The sequence below is a fragment of the Hirundo rustica genome, chromosome 7 (genome assembly GCF_015227805.2).
Source record: "Hirundo rustica isolate bHirRus1 chromosome 7, bHirRus1.pri.v3, whole genome shotgun sequence".
NCBI lineage: Eukaryota > Metazoa > Chordata > Aves > Passeriformes > Hirundinidae > Hirundo > Hirundo rustica.
The window spans coordinates 17,115,238-17,129,833 of NC_053456.1; the positions used below are offsets into that span (position 1 = coordinate 17,115,238).

At 35.0% G+C, this 14,596-nt stretch overlaps 1 protein-coding gene across 4 annotated transcripts in view; it reads right to left on the reverse strand.

The window, feature by feature from the left end:
* Positions 1–14,596, reverse strand: part of KCNH7 (potassium voltage-gated channel subfamily H member 7) — a 207,657-nt gene that overhangs the window by 125,119 nt on the left and 67,942 nt on the right. The gene's annotated exons all lie outside the window — the stretch shown is intronic.

Sequence of the window (14,596 nt, forward strand, 5' to 3'; positions counted from 1 at the left end):
AAGTATAAGAACCTACACATTCTTAGTTGGAAAAACTCACAATTTTCAAAGACAGCTCACATTTTACTTTGTTATTTTCTCACTGAGGCTGGTCACTCTGTTTCTTAATTTTCTGGGTTTTATTCTTTTTGTTGGTTTTTGCTGCAGTACACTTGCTTTAATATAGAGAAAAATAACTGTATAGCTGATATAACTGTAGAGAAAAACAGATGTGAAAGAAAGAAAGGTTGCTGTAGGATTGAAGCCATTGCTTGCTGTAGGATTGAAGCCATTGCTTGCTGTGATGGTAAGAATCTAATCTCAAGACTGTGATTTGCACATGACCCACGCTGTTCTTTACAACACCACAAAGCCAAGCAGTTAGAAAGTTTTCTCATAAATAGTCTACAAAACAGCTTTATCTCCCCTAACAGAATAATAAGAGAACTTTCAAACAGTACTTGGGGAATAATGTTCTCTTGGGAAGCATCAGTGTGGGTCTTTGGAAGGTGATAGAACTATTCAGTTTTAGACCAACTTAATTTGTAATTACTGAGTAATAGTGTTGAGTAGGATTAAAATGAGCTAGGCTGGATAGCTGCAGACTAACCTCCACAGGGTGTAGTTCAAAGCAATCCATTTCAATCCTTTAGGAGGCTAGTACATTGCACAGAGTTTCAAATAGGAATGCAAGGTAATTTCACTATGAGAATCAATCCATACAAAGATTCCAAACATTTACTTCTGACAGGTTTATTGTATTCTACAGGGAAATGGAATATCCATTAACCTTTACAAAAAAAAAACCCTGAAAAAATATAAAGTATGTACAAGGCCCATTGTCTATACAAGAAATCCCTAGGGATGTTTCAATAATTACAAGAAAATAAGAGAAGTTGAAGGGGTTCTCATAATTTCTGTGCTCTTATGTGTTAATATGTTAATACACTCCACAAGCACATAAGCCTTTACTCACTTGGAATTTTGAAAACTGAAACCTTTAGGGCCTAGACACACTCTGGAATACCAGCATGCCAAGTACTGTGTGTGGCTATCAAGTATTCTGTGTGGCTAATAACCTAATCTTGAGAAAAAGCAGCCAATGCCACATCCACCAAACACAGCTGTCTGTCCACTAGAGCTGCCTGCATCTAGAGTACTACCAATGCTTTTTACACTTCAGCCTCTGCCAGCTCATGTACTTATTTATTGTACTAAAAAAATCTCTCAAACTCCCTTGCTGCTAGTGATACCGCCCACTTTGCAGATCTGGGTCAAAAAGATGCCAAATTGCTATATGGAAGCCAGTAGGAAAACAAAATCGATGTAGTCCCAAAAGACAGAAAGGCTGTTGCCAAAGGTCACTAATACTACTGAGACTGTTGCTATTTGGGAATAGAGTTTTAACAATCTAGAAAAAAAGACATAGATGGGAAATGTCCAGTTTTCTGTTCCTTCTCTGACATACTGATCGTATGCTTATGTCAAAAGATAACTTTTCTTGGTGACCTATCTTTCCTCTCCCTCTCTCCTTAAAAAAACCAAAAAAACCCAAAAATTGACTGGAACCAGTGGAACTGGCTGCATCAACTAGAACTAGGCATAGATTGATTTGGGATGAGGAACTGAAGAGAGTTCTGTTCACATATTCACTCTTGTCCTGCAGAATTCTACTTTGTTCTGACTTTCTGGACTAAAGGGTTAGAAGTCTGTGTAACAGAGTGGGAAATCCTGTGACTGAAAAACCTTTTGAGCTATCTGTGCAGTTGCAAAATCTTGAGTGGTGACAGATGGACAGCTGCATTTGCAAAACCTCACCAGTCACATTGAGGATCTTTTCAGCTGGAAGTAACAGAGATGGGACTTCCATTTTAGGATTGCCCTCTGTTGTAATATTGATCAAATATTTCAGTCTGAACTGTCACAGCTTTTCTCCATAGTAGCTAGTGCAGGGCTATGTTTTGGATTTATGCTGGAAACTGTCTTAACAATGCAGGAGTATTTTTGCTATTACTGAGCAGGGTTTACAGAGAATCCAAGACTTTTCTGTGTCTCAGGTGGCCCCACCAGTGAAGAGGCTGGGGGTGCCCAAAGAGCTGGCAGGAGACATACCTGGTACAGTTGATCTCAGCTGACCACAGGGGTATACAAGACCATGTGGCAGCAGGCTCAGCAGTAAAGGGGGCAGTTTTGCCAGGGGGCAACGGCTCAGGGACGGGCTGGGCACCATCTGGGTTGTGGTGAGAAATTGTTTTCATTGTCATGACTTCCGTTTCCTGAGTTTTATTTCTCTCTCTTTGTTACTTTCCTTCTCATTTCAATTTTTTTTAACTATTAATTATTTTATTTCAGTTATTTAACTATTCATATCTTAAACTCAATAGTTTTCTCCTTTTTACCCTTCCAGTTCTCTTCCCACTATCCGGCTGCTGAAGAGAGAGAGTGAGCAGCTGTATGGTGCAGAATTGCCAGCTGGGGTTAAACCATAACACATTTTGAAGAATTCCAGTGAAATCTTAAGATAGTTTTCAACTTTATCATAAGATGAACTGGAACCATGTTGAAGTTTTCTGATATATGGGTGCTATAATGAATTGCTAAGATGATCTTTAAGTTGTGGTTAATAAATGTGGCAGAGATCTCTGGTCTTATATCTTTAAATGCAAAAATCAAATCCCTACTTTCCAAGCAGGTAAAGGCTGATATTTAGTAATAAAATCCCACCTACCATTCATCAGTTTATATCCACTGTTCAATTTTCTCAATAACACTACCCATTACAAGATTATTTTGGGGTGCTGGGAGTTTGCCTTTATCTCACATCTCTTCTATTGGCTGGAAAATGGTAAGCATCAGTCATTTCATGACCGTAATCCCATCTGAAGTCAATGGGAACATTTTAGCTGATTTGGCTGGATGTGAATTATCCGGCCTCTTCTCCCATTTCAACATTGTATGTTACACATTGTTAGTGTGTTTATGTGACTTAGCAGAGCAAATAGTCATCCATCAAATCTGTTCTGTTTTGTATTTATTCTCCATGCATGCTTCTCTAAGTGTCTGTCTTGGAAGAAACATGCATTAGTTCTTTCCTGTGGTTTTACAGAAGGAAAGTGAGGAGAATCACGTCCTCAAGCCGCTCTAGGAGAAAGATACTATCACTGCCAAGTAAACAGAGCACTCACATTAAGGAAGATAGGAACTGCTCAGGGAAAATGACTTATTATTGAGCTGGTCTGTATACTCTTCGTGCAAATCAGTATTTTTGTTTTAAAATAATAATTGTTATTTTCAGCTCCTTGGTTAACCTTAATTGATTATGGAAAAGCTGAATCCTGAGCTTGTCTTAACAGGCTATGTTACCCATTCAAGAAAATAAGGTGATACAAACCAAAATAATGTTAACTGTACTTTTAATGCAATTGGCTTCAGTTTATAAAGATGGTGACTGCAGGAATGGTCTGCTCTGTTACATCAAACCATGTATGTACCAAGTGAAAACTGGAGAGTGTCCACTTAGCCTCTTACCAAAGCAGTTGGTGTTTGCAGTAATCAAGCAACACACTCAGTTTCTACTCTCATTTTTACTTCTCCAAGCACTTATGGATAAGGAAATTGTGAATGACTTATTTTTCCTTTGTAAAATGAGAAGTTTTCAAAAGAAATAGAAAATTAGACCGTAAGATTTTTGTCCCCTTTTAAGCAGCATGGCAGATGAAAAGTCTGGCAAAGTTATGTTTTGACAAGGAGGATTGCTGATTATTTGGGAAAGACGTATTGTTTCTAAATGATTCATTAAGCTGGAATGTAACTCTCATTTTATTCTGCAATTCTTTATCATCATTTCTCTCAATGCATATCACAATCTTATTTTCTAATAACTGAAAGGCAGCTTTGACTATCAAAATTGATTCCTTTACAGGAGAACGAAGAAAGATCAGTTGCTGCACTTCCACTGCTAAGTGGCAAATTATTAGCACAGCCTGGAAAATCTTGAAGCCTATCAAAAGAACAATTTTCAGAATATAAATTTGAAGAAAATGAAAAGAACATTATGATATATATCTGTCAGAGAACCTACTAAAGGAAGACATCTAAAACCAGAAATATTTTCTGTTAAATAAAATAAAGATAAAATATATGAACCAGAAAATAATGTTTAATGAATGCTCAAGCAAATTAAAAAATGAAAATACCCAAGGAATTTTCTATTCTGCTGTTAAACCTATGAAACAATTGACAATTTCCCTATAGTCATGCAAACATTTGTAAGAAGAAAAGACCAGAGGAAAAAATCTCTAAAAGTTCTCCAGCTGCTAAAGCCAAGTTAAAATCCTCAGTCATCCAAATACTTTCCTGTGTTTTTTGAGATTTAGAATTCCTGATTCTCTATATTCTTAATATTTAATAACCACTGGATAGTGATTCATATATGCACACAAGGAAAGAACTATGATTTGAGAAGAAAAGAATGAGCATTCATATCCAAACATCTGATTTTTACTGGGGAATGTTCCCTAATTTATCACTTAACTTTTATAGACAACTAATTTTTACAAGCACTGGCAATTATGAGTATCTCAGTGAAGGATTTTCATGAGATAAGTAATTACTACTGTGGGATTTAAGGAGCCCATAAGTTTCTAAAATTGAATATTGAAAAAATGCAAGATCCCAAGCTGCTAGTTCCTTTAGAAGGCATTCTAAGGTAGCAAGTTCCTGGCCTTGAGTTTGTAAATATATCAAGAAGAGGGTTCTTCTTTCAACACTTCCTACATAAGCCCATAGAGGTTTACTATTTTATGTAATTTTCCTGGTAAATCCCTGATTGAATAGTGAATTCTTTTAAAAAACACTGATTACATATGAAAGCTACTTCTTACCCAAAGGGAAGATGGAAGATTTTAGACTTCAAGTCTATGTGAAGTTTTTCTGAGGTAGATAAGACCAGTTTATTTATAATAAAGTTTAGCAAACAATGCTTGAATTGCACTGTCTGGTCTTTTTTGTTTGTATACATCCAAAAATATCATGTTTGTTGAATGTCATGTGACTAAACATCATGCATTAAAAGAAAAAGACAAAGAGTTTGTAATTAAATCAGAAGGTTAATGTAAAGCAAGAAGATACATTTAAGGGCTGTGGAAATAAATAAAGAGGCTCAGAACTCTTTTTGTACACAGCCTAATGCTACTTCTCAGTCATGTATGTTTTTTGAAGTTTCCCAATGAAATGCAATATATCATCTAGATTTTCTATTTTTAGTGCAATCTTTTTTTTTTTTTTTTCCCACAAAACTACCAAAGTCCAGTTATTTAAAATTTGCCTCATCATTTAAAGAAAGAAATTAATTAGATAACTCTGTGCTAATAAGATTGAAAATTACAGTTAATTTGTGTGTGTTTTGTTTTGCTTTATTTTTAAAGGGGACTTTGATACCACTCTAATCATGACAGGAAATCAGCTCCAGCTTCTGATTTAGTTTAAACTACATTTCATTTTGATGAGAACTGTCAATTTATTGTTTTGCATGATGTCTCAATTTTTCTGTAATCTATTAAATTATTCAAGACAGGAATAATTTTTTCATATAGCAAACAGATCTCCTATGTGCATGTGCCTCTTTAAAACACTGATTAGACATAATAGGCAGTAGATGTTTTCCATGGTGAGAACAATTAAGCTCTTCTCTTTATGGCTACAAAGTACATATTAAATTGAAAGTCAGCATCACCCACCAGAGACAGTAATATTTCACTGACAAGGTTTATCTTGGTTTTTTGATATGGGGTTCTCTGGCTGAATGTATGGTGACAACAATTAACATCTTGGGCAAATGAAAAATTATTTTCAATGCAAAAGAGAGTATTTAGAGGTTAGGAAGTATATAATAAGGTTAACTACATATATGTTTTTAAAACTAAACCCAAAAGGTAGGTGTGCAAACAGCAAACCAAATAGCTTTTTGGAACATTTCCCTTTTAGGGTTTTATGGCTAAATTCTGAAACTTCTGTAGAAATTTTGGGAAAAAGGGGAATCTGGTTATGAGAAGTATCAAACAATGAGAAAGAAAAAGAAAGATTCTGTCTTAATACCAAAATATAAATTGTTATTGAATCTAAGAATTCAATAAATTTTTATTGAATCTAAAATATATATTTGTTATTGAATCTAGGAAAAAAAATTTGGGGGTTATTTCATGTGTTAAAACAATGTGAAATTTGAAATGAAATGCTGTTGCAAACTGGAGGAACCAAATATTTGGCTGCAAAGAGGTAACTAAAATGTTCAGATTTGGAGGAATATGGAAGGATGTTTCTCTCCTGCCTCAAATGAAGACAGTTTCTGCAAATTAATATGTCAATCCTTTAATCCTAGCTGAATTCAAAATATACTGCTGCCAAAATAATTTTTGTGAAAAATTAGCTACCTTCCTGAAGCATCATTTAAGACTGAAAAGGATCACATCAGGCTATTTATTTCCTGATTTATTAAACTGAAGGCTCAATGTGTCAGAAAACAAGGCCTTAACAGAACATGGAGGACAGAGTAGATGTGTCTCTCTTTTTTTTTTTTTTTTTTTTTTTTTTTCCCCTTATATTCTATCTCTAATTTTGATGAAAAAAGGAAAATACTGCTTTTAGGCTTACATACTGTTTTCTGCCTTGGGAGAAAAGAGACAAAGGTTTCTATAACCACATTAAACTAGGCTTTATAAAAGAAATCTAAGTTCAATGGTAAGGGTAGAGTTTCAAATCAAACACAATAATCATCAAATTGTCATGACTTCAGGACATATTATACCCTTCATCTCCATCCTTTGTAATTGAATAGAGCTGCCCACATACTCTGAGGGCAGAATACAGCTGTGAAATACTGAAAACTTGCATATTGTTCTCTGGAGATTTATGAGCAATTCAAGAATTTATTGTCCCTTAGTGAAAGTAATGGTTATATTATTAGACTTGTTTTAAAAGTTCCTCTGCTCATTTGTGTCAATCCTTCTTTGGATGTAACACCAAACAGGACACCTGTTTATTCAGGGGGGTACCTACTTGCTCCCTGTTTTCACCAGCTATACCAGTGCACATGGAATATGTCAAGCAGATGATCTGCAATATCTTGAATCTGATGTTCTCCTGTCCCTTTTACTGCGAGAGGGAAAAGGCTACCTTAGGAAACCAGATGAATTGAGCTTCTTGTGAAAGAGTGACATTAACATAATCCACTGTAAGAAATAGTTAAGATATAACCAGCAGTTACATGGAATGACAGCTTGATTTCCAGAGGCAAGAATTTCTTCAACTAGTAATCATGGACACTGAAACCAAGTGAACAAGAGCAATTAGTCCTCATATCAATTTTACCTAAATGAATGAAATAAAGATGGATAGTGGCAGTATATGGGAATGATTCTTATGGTTAGGCAGGTTGGAAGGAACACTTCTGGTTAATCTACCCTTCTTTCACTGCAGATATACAGTGATATATTCTGAAGCTGTGGAATTCATCTGTAATTTGGATGGCCTTAAAGATTAGCTCTGTTCAGCATCCAGGCTGTACCTTGAATCTGTGGACAGAGAAGCCAAAAAATCTTTTTTAAACCCTCAGGAATAATATCAGTCTGAGGTCCTACCTGTACAGTACAAATATTGGGCCATGACTACACTTTGAAATTTTAGATTCTAAATTAAAAATTAGCATTTAAAGAATATACATTTTATGACGTATGGTGAAATCAGCAGCTTGAATATTAGGAATTAAAGAGAACCACAGTGCAGTGATACAGTATTTCATTTACAGATCTTCTTGAAATTTATCTTGATCCAAACGGGAGGAAACCCCACTTCTATCAACATTAAAAGATTTTTAGTTTATAATTTTTTCCACTGATATAATTTCCAAATAAATAATAATGTTTTTGTGATGTAAACAACTGTTTTTCTAGATTAATTTTGGATCAGATTCTTTTCAAGGTTGACTGGAAATAAAACATTTAAATAAAACTACTTCTCAGTAACAATTAGTGCTGTGGTTTTTTTCTGTGGCAGGTTGACCTCTCTGGCTAAGATTTCTTGTGCTATTGATTAGGATTGTTTGCACAGTGGCAAGTCTAGAAAAGAAAATAGCTTTAACCAAGAGGAGAATTGATATTAGGCAGGATTACACTCACTGTCAAGAAGATTTTATTCTGAATTACATCCTTATGGTTAATCGATGTATACCCACGAGATAATACAGGCACTTTAGTAAGAAGAAATAAGAGTGGTAAAGTATTCATCAACATGAAAAACCATCTAGGCTTAGCTAAGATTTTAATTTGTCAAATTTTTGCAGCTGATGCTTCAGCTGTAAAAATAACAATGTTAGTGTTCCAGACAAGGTTATGTAGGTTATACTCATCTGAGTCATTGCTGTGCTCTTATTTAATCAGATTGATTCAACCTAGGTTGTAAACATTTGGAAATTTGCTAGAGTGGGGGAAAAACGGCTTTAGTTTTGAGTGTTTTTCCCTGCCACTTTATAGATTTATGTTCAATTTCCACTTTGCAGAAACTCAGTTTCCCTGCTGTAAAGTAGAGCAGGAGTCCAGAAACTGATTTGTCTTATGAAACAAAAAAAAGAAAAAACCAAAAACATACAAAAACAAAACCAAAAACAAGTTCCTTGCCTTCAAAGGCATCCTAGCACCAAAAAAAGAGCAAGGTTGTTGCAAAAACAAATTTAAGAAGTCATGGGAGGTGGCTTTGTACTACAAAAGTGCTTTGATATGGTTTTCTCAGAATTTCTCCTTCCTCCCTTTTAAATCAGTGCTGTTTTCCTCCTGCAGGAGTCTCTAAATTAAAAACTGGGGACCTGAGCTGTTTAGATTGGATAATTCTTTTTTTTTTTTTTTTTTTTTTTTTTTTTTTTTTTTTTTTTTTTTTTTTTTTTTTTTTTCCTGGAGATAGGTCAACCAATAGAAAAACCTTTTATCAGACAATCTTGGTTACAACTAGTTTCACATACTGCACATGATATCTGTGTGGTCACTCTTGTTGTTTACATTATGAAACAGAATTTCTTCTCCAAATGATGCAATTATTTTTTTCTCCTCACATTGGAGATAATCATATCTTAAGTTCCCCATACAACCCCCTTTTTTCCTAGCAAATTTATTTTCACAGTTTGGGTAAACTAAACTGAAGAAAGTACTGATTGATTGGCAAGTGGATTGTTGAACTTGTCTTTTGTCAAAGTGGAACCTTAGAAATAACCAAGATTCTTACTAGTAACATTGTACCACTACAAGTATATAACTGCTTGCCATATAAATGAACATTTATACAGTTCTCTCACAGAAACTTTGGTAGAGCTAAAGATATATTTCAGTTTGGGATTATTGCTACATATCAAACCATGAAGACAACTTTACTCTTTGAAAAGTATAGAATAAAATGTGTTTGCATTTTGTCTTTTTGATCCCAGGAAAGTGACACATAATCGATGGTGTGGAAGTCTCCATCAGAACTTACCCTTTCTCTTAGCAATTTAATTGAGATAAAAATCAGGCACATTATTTACATTGGAGAGGGAACAGATTGCCCCTTTTTCTCACTTTCGACTACAAATGGACTCAGTGCTCTAAGATGAATGTAGTTCTTTCTTATAATTTCTCATGGTTGGAGCCATTTAGCATTTCACTTTTAGCTGGAAAATAGCAGCCTTGAAAAATAAAGAATCTGACATAGTAATGGCAGTGAATGAACGAAAGAGGAAACTGCTGTGCCAGCCCTCTTCCTCTTTCATTACTTGTTCATTTGTATTTTGTAAACTAAGAAAAGGTTGCAAAAGTTACTTTTACCTATGCACTGCCATTGTGCATATTGCAGTGCGCTGGGAGTATAAGCACGATTCTGATGCATGATTTCATAATTAATCCTTACAGAGCTTAAAAGTATTTTCTTTAAGTCTGTGTTAATAGCATTAATAGACATTAAGAAAATAAAAGAAAAAAGGGGAAAAAAGTAGGAGTCATATTGTGACCCACAATAAGTCAGTGCATCAATTTCATTTCAAATACAGCACAGTAAACACTGTGCTGTATTTGAAACTAAGTTGATGCACTGGACAAAGGAATAAAAGTATGATTTTCATTCTGACTGAGTATTCTGTTTATATTGTTTAGTAAGAAGAAATAAGAGTGGTAAAGTATTCATTAACATGAAAACCATCTAGATTTATCTAAGATTTTAATTTGTCAATTTTTAAAAATATGATCATATAACTAATTCAACAAAAATCAGATACTTAGGTACATACACCCTATACCTTGCTTCTGAATTGCTCCTGAATTTGTTGTCCAAGCTGACTGTAGAAACAAACGTAGAGCTGGAGGGGAAAGTAAACTGCATATGTGATTTGAGGACAACAGATGGTCCAGAATGGGAAAGTCAGCACAAAGATTTTTTTAGATCTTAAAACTATTGATATGTTAACACATACCACGCAGGTTAACACCAGGAAGCTAGAGAGAGCCCACTGGAACAGAGGTCTGCAATCCTGGAGTTATGTGGAGTCCTGGATTCATTCCAGAAGTAGCTCCACTAAATTGATTTCCTATGGCCAAGGTTATCAATTAAAAATAAAACAGATCAATTCACTGTATTTGATGTCCTCCCTCCAGCAATACTATAATATAAAGAATGCTTATTTAATCGATGAAATGTAATGTGCAAAATTTATATTATATTCATATTATTATCATATTCATAACATATCTATAAATTTATATTACACTCATGTCAACGCCAATGATTTTTTTTTTTTTAATTATGGAGAAGTTTAATTTTCTTTTATATCAGGTTGTGAAATTAGAAGACATTTAACTATGGTCATTGGAAAGAAAATGTCAGCAAAAAATCAAAATAGAAGTTCATTACATTGTCTGAAACAAGCTTAAGAGAAATCCTGAAGCAGGTTCATGGAAATGTAAGAGAAACTTATACATTTGGTATGAAAAGTCCACATATTCTGTATGGCCGCTATTATCAAAATACTGGAATTGGAAGCTGTGAGACAGGTGAGAACAATTTTGGGACGATAGACAGTGATAGTGCTGGAGGCACTCTTGCTTCTAATATGTTGCAGCTGTGTTAATCACCAAAAAGTGGGAACAGCCTTGCCCTCACAGCTGTGGGTGATAAAAGAGCGAGCTGGTGGGGTGGTCAGTCAGTGAGGGTTTGCTGGTTATGCTGTGAGGAGGAAGGAACAGGAAGTGGTGAGCTGGAAATGAAGAGAGAAGAAAGAAAGAGCTGGAGCTGTGTGGGGTTGTTCACAGAACTGCAATTTAGCAAAGGTATGGAAGACTCTTTAAATAGCATGGGACTGCAATGTGGAGAAAGTATTTTAGGTAATGAGGTACTGATACTTGAGGCCCCCTAAAGCTTTTAAAGAAGCACCCTTGAGTACCGTGGCCATCTTGATGAAGACAATAGCGAATGTGTTTTCTTGCAAGGAAATCTTGCTATAAGCACACATTCATACTCCATCAAATGCGCATCAGCTTAATTTTCAAAAGGACATGTTGTGTGTTCCTGCAGTGGTGGAATGTATTTGAAACTAGCGAAACACAATGTAGAGGCTTCCCACCAGATGGTAAACTTAATGTGTAATTTCACTTGCATCACTGATGAAAGGCTCTAAGTGATGATTCCTTCTAACCTATCTGCCATAATGTTCGGAAGGGTAGAAAGGTACATTCTACTTCCTTTCTAGAAAAGCCTTAAATTCCATTGTTATTACAGCAGAAAGGATGAGAAAGTCTGCACTGACTTACTTTTAATACCCTTCAACTGAAATATCCTAGTTTTTAGCATCCATTGAGCTTTTGGCTGATCATCATATGCCACAGCTCACACACAGCATAAATAAACCTGCTCTGACAGCCTCTCCTGGTTTAATACATGCAATTTGTTACGTCATCGTGGATAAAACAGGGAGGCATGGCCATACTTTTTTTTTTTTTTGTCAGAGGGAGATACAAAGTCTAGTTTTTCTGTTTCATTAAAATGCTCAAATCCTGGCTTTCTCAAAAGAATTCTCTAAATCTCTACAGTCTCAAAAAAAAAAAAGAAAAAAACACCAAAACCAGAAGCACTTCTAAGACTGCAGTGAATGCTCAAAACCTTTTTCAAACACACTCATGCATCTAAAATGCTCCATTAGATGCTTCATTTAAAAATGTAAATGAAGACAGTGGCTTGCTAAATGCTTTAGAGATATTATGATAACTTGGAAATAATTGCTAATAATATGACACTTTGCCATTGGCAATTCAGACAGCTGTAGGGAAAACAGTTTGCTTTACTCTGCTAAAGTACTTTCATAAAATATCTGATCACCCTGCCAAGCAAAGCATTTCAGAGGTGTTAAGCAGTAGTAAAACACATGCCCAAATAGACATTTGAAGGAGCTGCAAATAAGAGTAACAGAAAATTCATCTCCTCAACTATAAATGAGAGAGGAGATTTAAAATATTCTTCATAGGCTCTGTTACACAAGTCCCTAAAGTATCACTGTGGGCTAGCAAATGAAAATCAAGTCCAATACTATCAAGCATCCTTAAGAAAGCATCAGAGAAAGTAAAAAAAGATTATCTAATTATGCATAACAACTGTGTTTAAGATGACAATTTTTTCTTTTTAATTCTAGATGCAGTGTAAATTTCTTTTGTTATCTGGTGGGACTGCAGTACATATTCTCAAAATTTTACCTGTTTGCAGCAGATACATGCTTATTTTAGTTTTTTAAAATTTAAACAGGGTGTATTCTTCAATTCTAAGAGAGGATTAATGTTGTCATCCTCTTATTATTCCAAGTTAGTACTATTCTGGATCAATAGATTAATTTCATCATTTCTATGTAATTAACCACCGTTTCTATAATTGTAATATGTTCTAGTGGAGGCACACATGACTTTGAACATTATACCTCTTATATCTTATACCTCTAGAGTACCAGTTCTTTAGATACAATTTTCCACATATGTTCTCATTTTTCTTTTTCTGATTCAATCAGTAATAAGTAGGTCTTAATTTATCAATAAAACTCTGTTCAACTCAATTTTATTGCCAGAATAAGTGGTCAGACTTCAAAAATATTCAGCTCCCAGAGAGAGTGAGCCTTTTTGAAAACCTGAACCAGATTTATGTGCCCAAGTATGAAGACTTGAAATGGACTAAAGTTTGAGCAGTTGTTTGATTCTTTATTTTGTAATGAAATATGCTAAGATACAGCATGACCATAAAGATCAAAGGGTCGTTGAATCCTAGACAGCCGAGATACATCACATCATCCCTCTGCTACTATTAAACACATAGAAAATGTGAATATGGCCTCTTCTGTTGCTGAACTTCCAGCACTTTCAAATAGTATTATATCCTCTTTGCTTATTGTCACAATACATTTAGTGTAGCAGTAGCCATCTGAGCTACTTAGGCCTGTTTAAGGACCACACATCTACTAGGCAGAGGTTCCCGTGCTAGATACGTACGTCTGGCTTTCACGATTGTCCCCGTGCAAATGTTTTATAAGCACCATTCACTGGGGTCTGTGTAGCCTATCCAGATCCTCACACAGGGAATGAGAGCTAAAAATAGCTTTTCATGCTCTCAGCCCTAGCCTCCTGGTTCAAGTCAGCATTTGGAGAAGAGAATAAGATTTATCAAAACATAGATGGAACTTCTGTACCTACATACCAGAATTAGGCAGCCTCAGCGCTTTTGAGCTCTAATTATCAGCTTCATAGCAGCTAACCTTTATTTTATTAAGGATTAAATATTTCCAAGTTGTAAATATCCTCAGCCAAAATATTTTTCCTACCCAGAAACTGTCCATCTTTTACTGCTATTTTGGGCTTTGGGGAGCTCACAAATGGAATTGAATGTGATCTATTATGAAACATGCTGTTAAAAATAAAGCGTTAGAAATAGCACGTTTCTCTCTAGCAGGGAATGATTGATTATTGCAGCATATAAAAACCAGGATGTTAGCAAAATACAGTAAAGGACCATGTTAGCATATAAAACCAGAATATTTCATTGCTTAAAACTGTGTATACTTTCCAAAGCAAGGAGGTAGCTGCTTAGAAAATATTTTAAGTCGTAAGGACAGAAATGGTGATATTTCTTATGATATATTGGGCTCACTTGTCTTTTCTTAGACATATTTACAGCCATCAGTTTTTAAAGTAATTATGCTGAAGAATATATCTTGCTTATCATCTGCTGTTGTGAAAATCGTCATCTTAGAAATGTCTAACGGTACAATGTTCAGAAAATGATTTTTAAAAAGATTTATTACCCTGATATTATACTAAACCTTTCTGCTTTCCTTTCCTGAACACAAAAGAGAAATAGTACTAAAAATGAGGCAGCATGTTTAATTTTAGCTGGTTCAGATAATAGCTGCCTTTGAATTTATGGGGGTAATTTTGCTCTTGATTCCAACTTATTTGCTCTAACTCTATTCTTGGCATCATAACCACATTTCTGGGGCAAAAAAAGGATCAGTTTAAATATGGAGCACACACCTTGTCAATCCTAGTACCTCTGAAAGCTGAGTTAGGGTATCCTG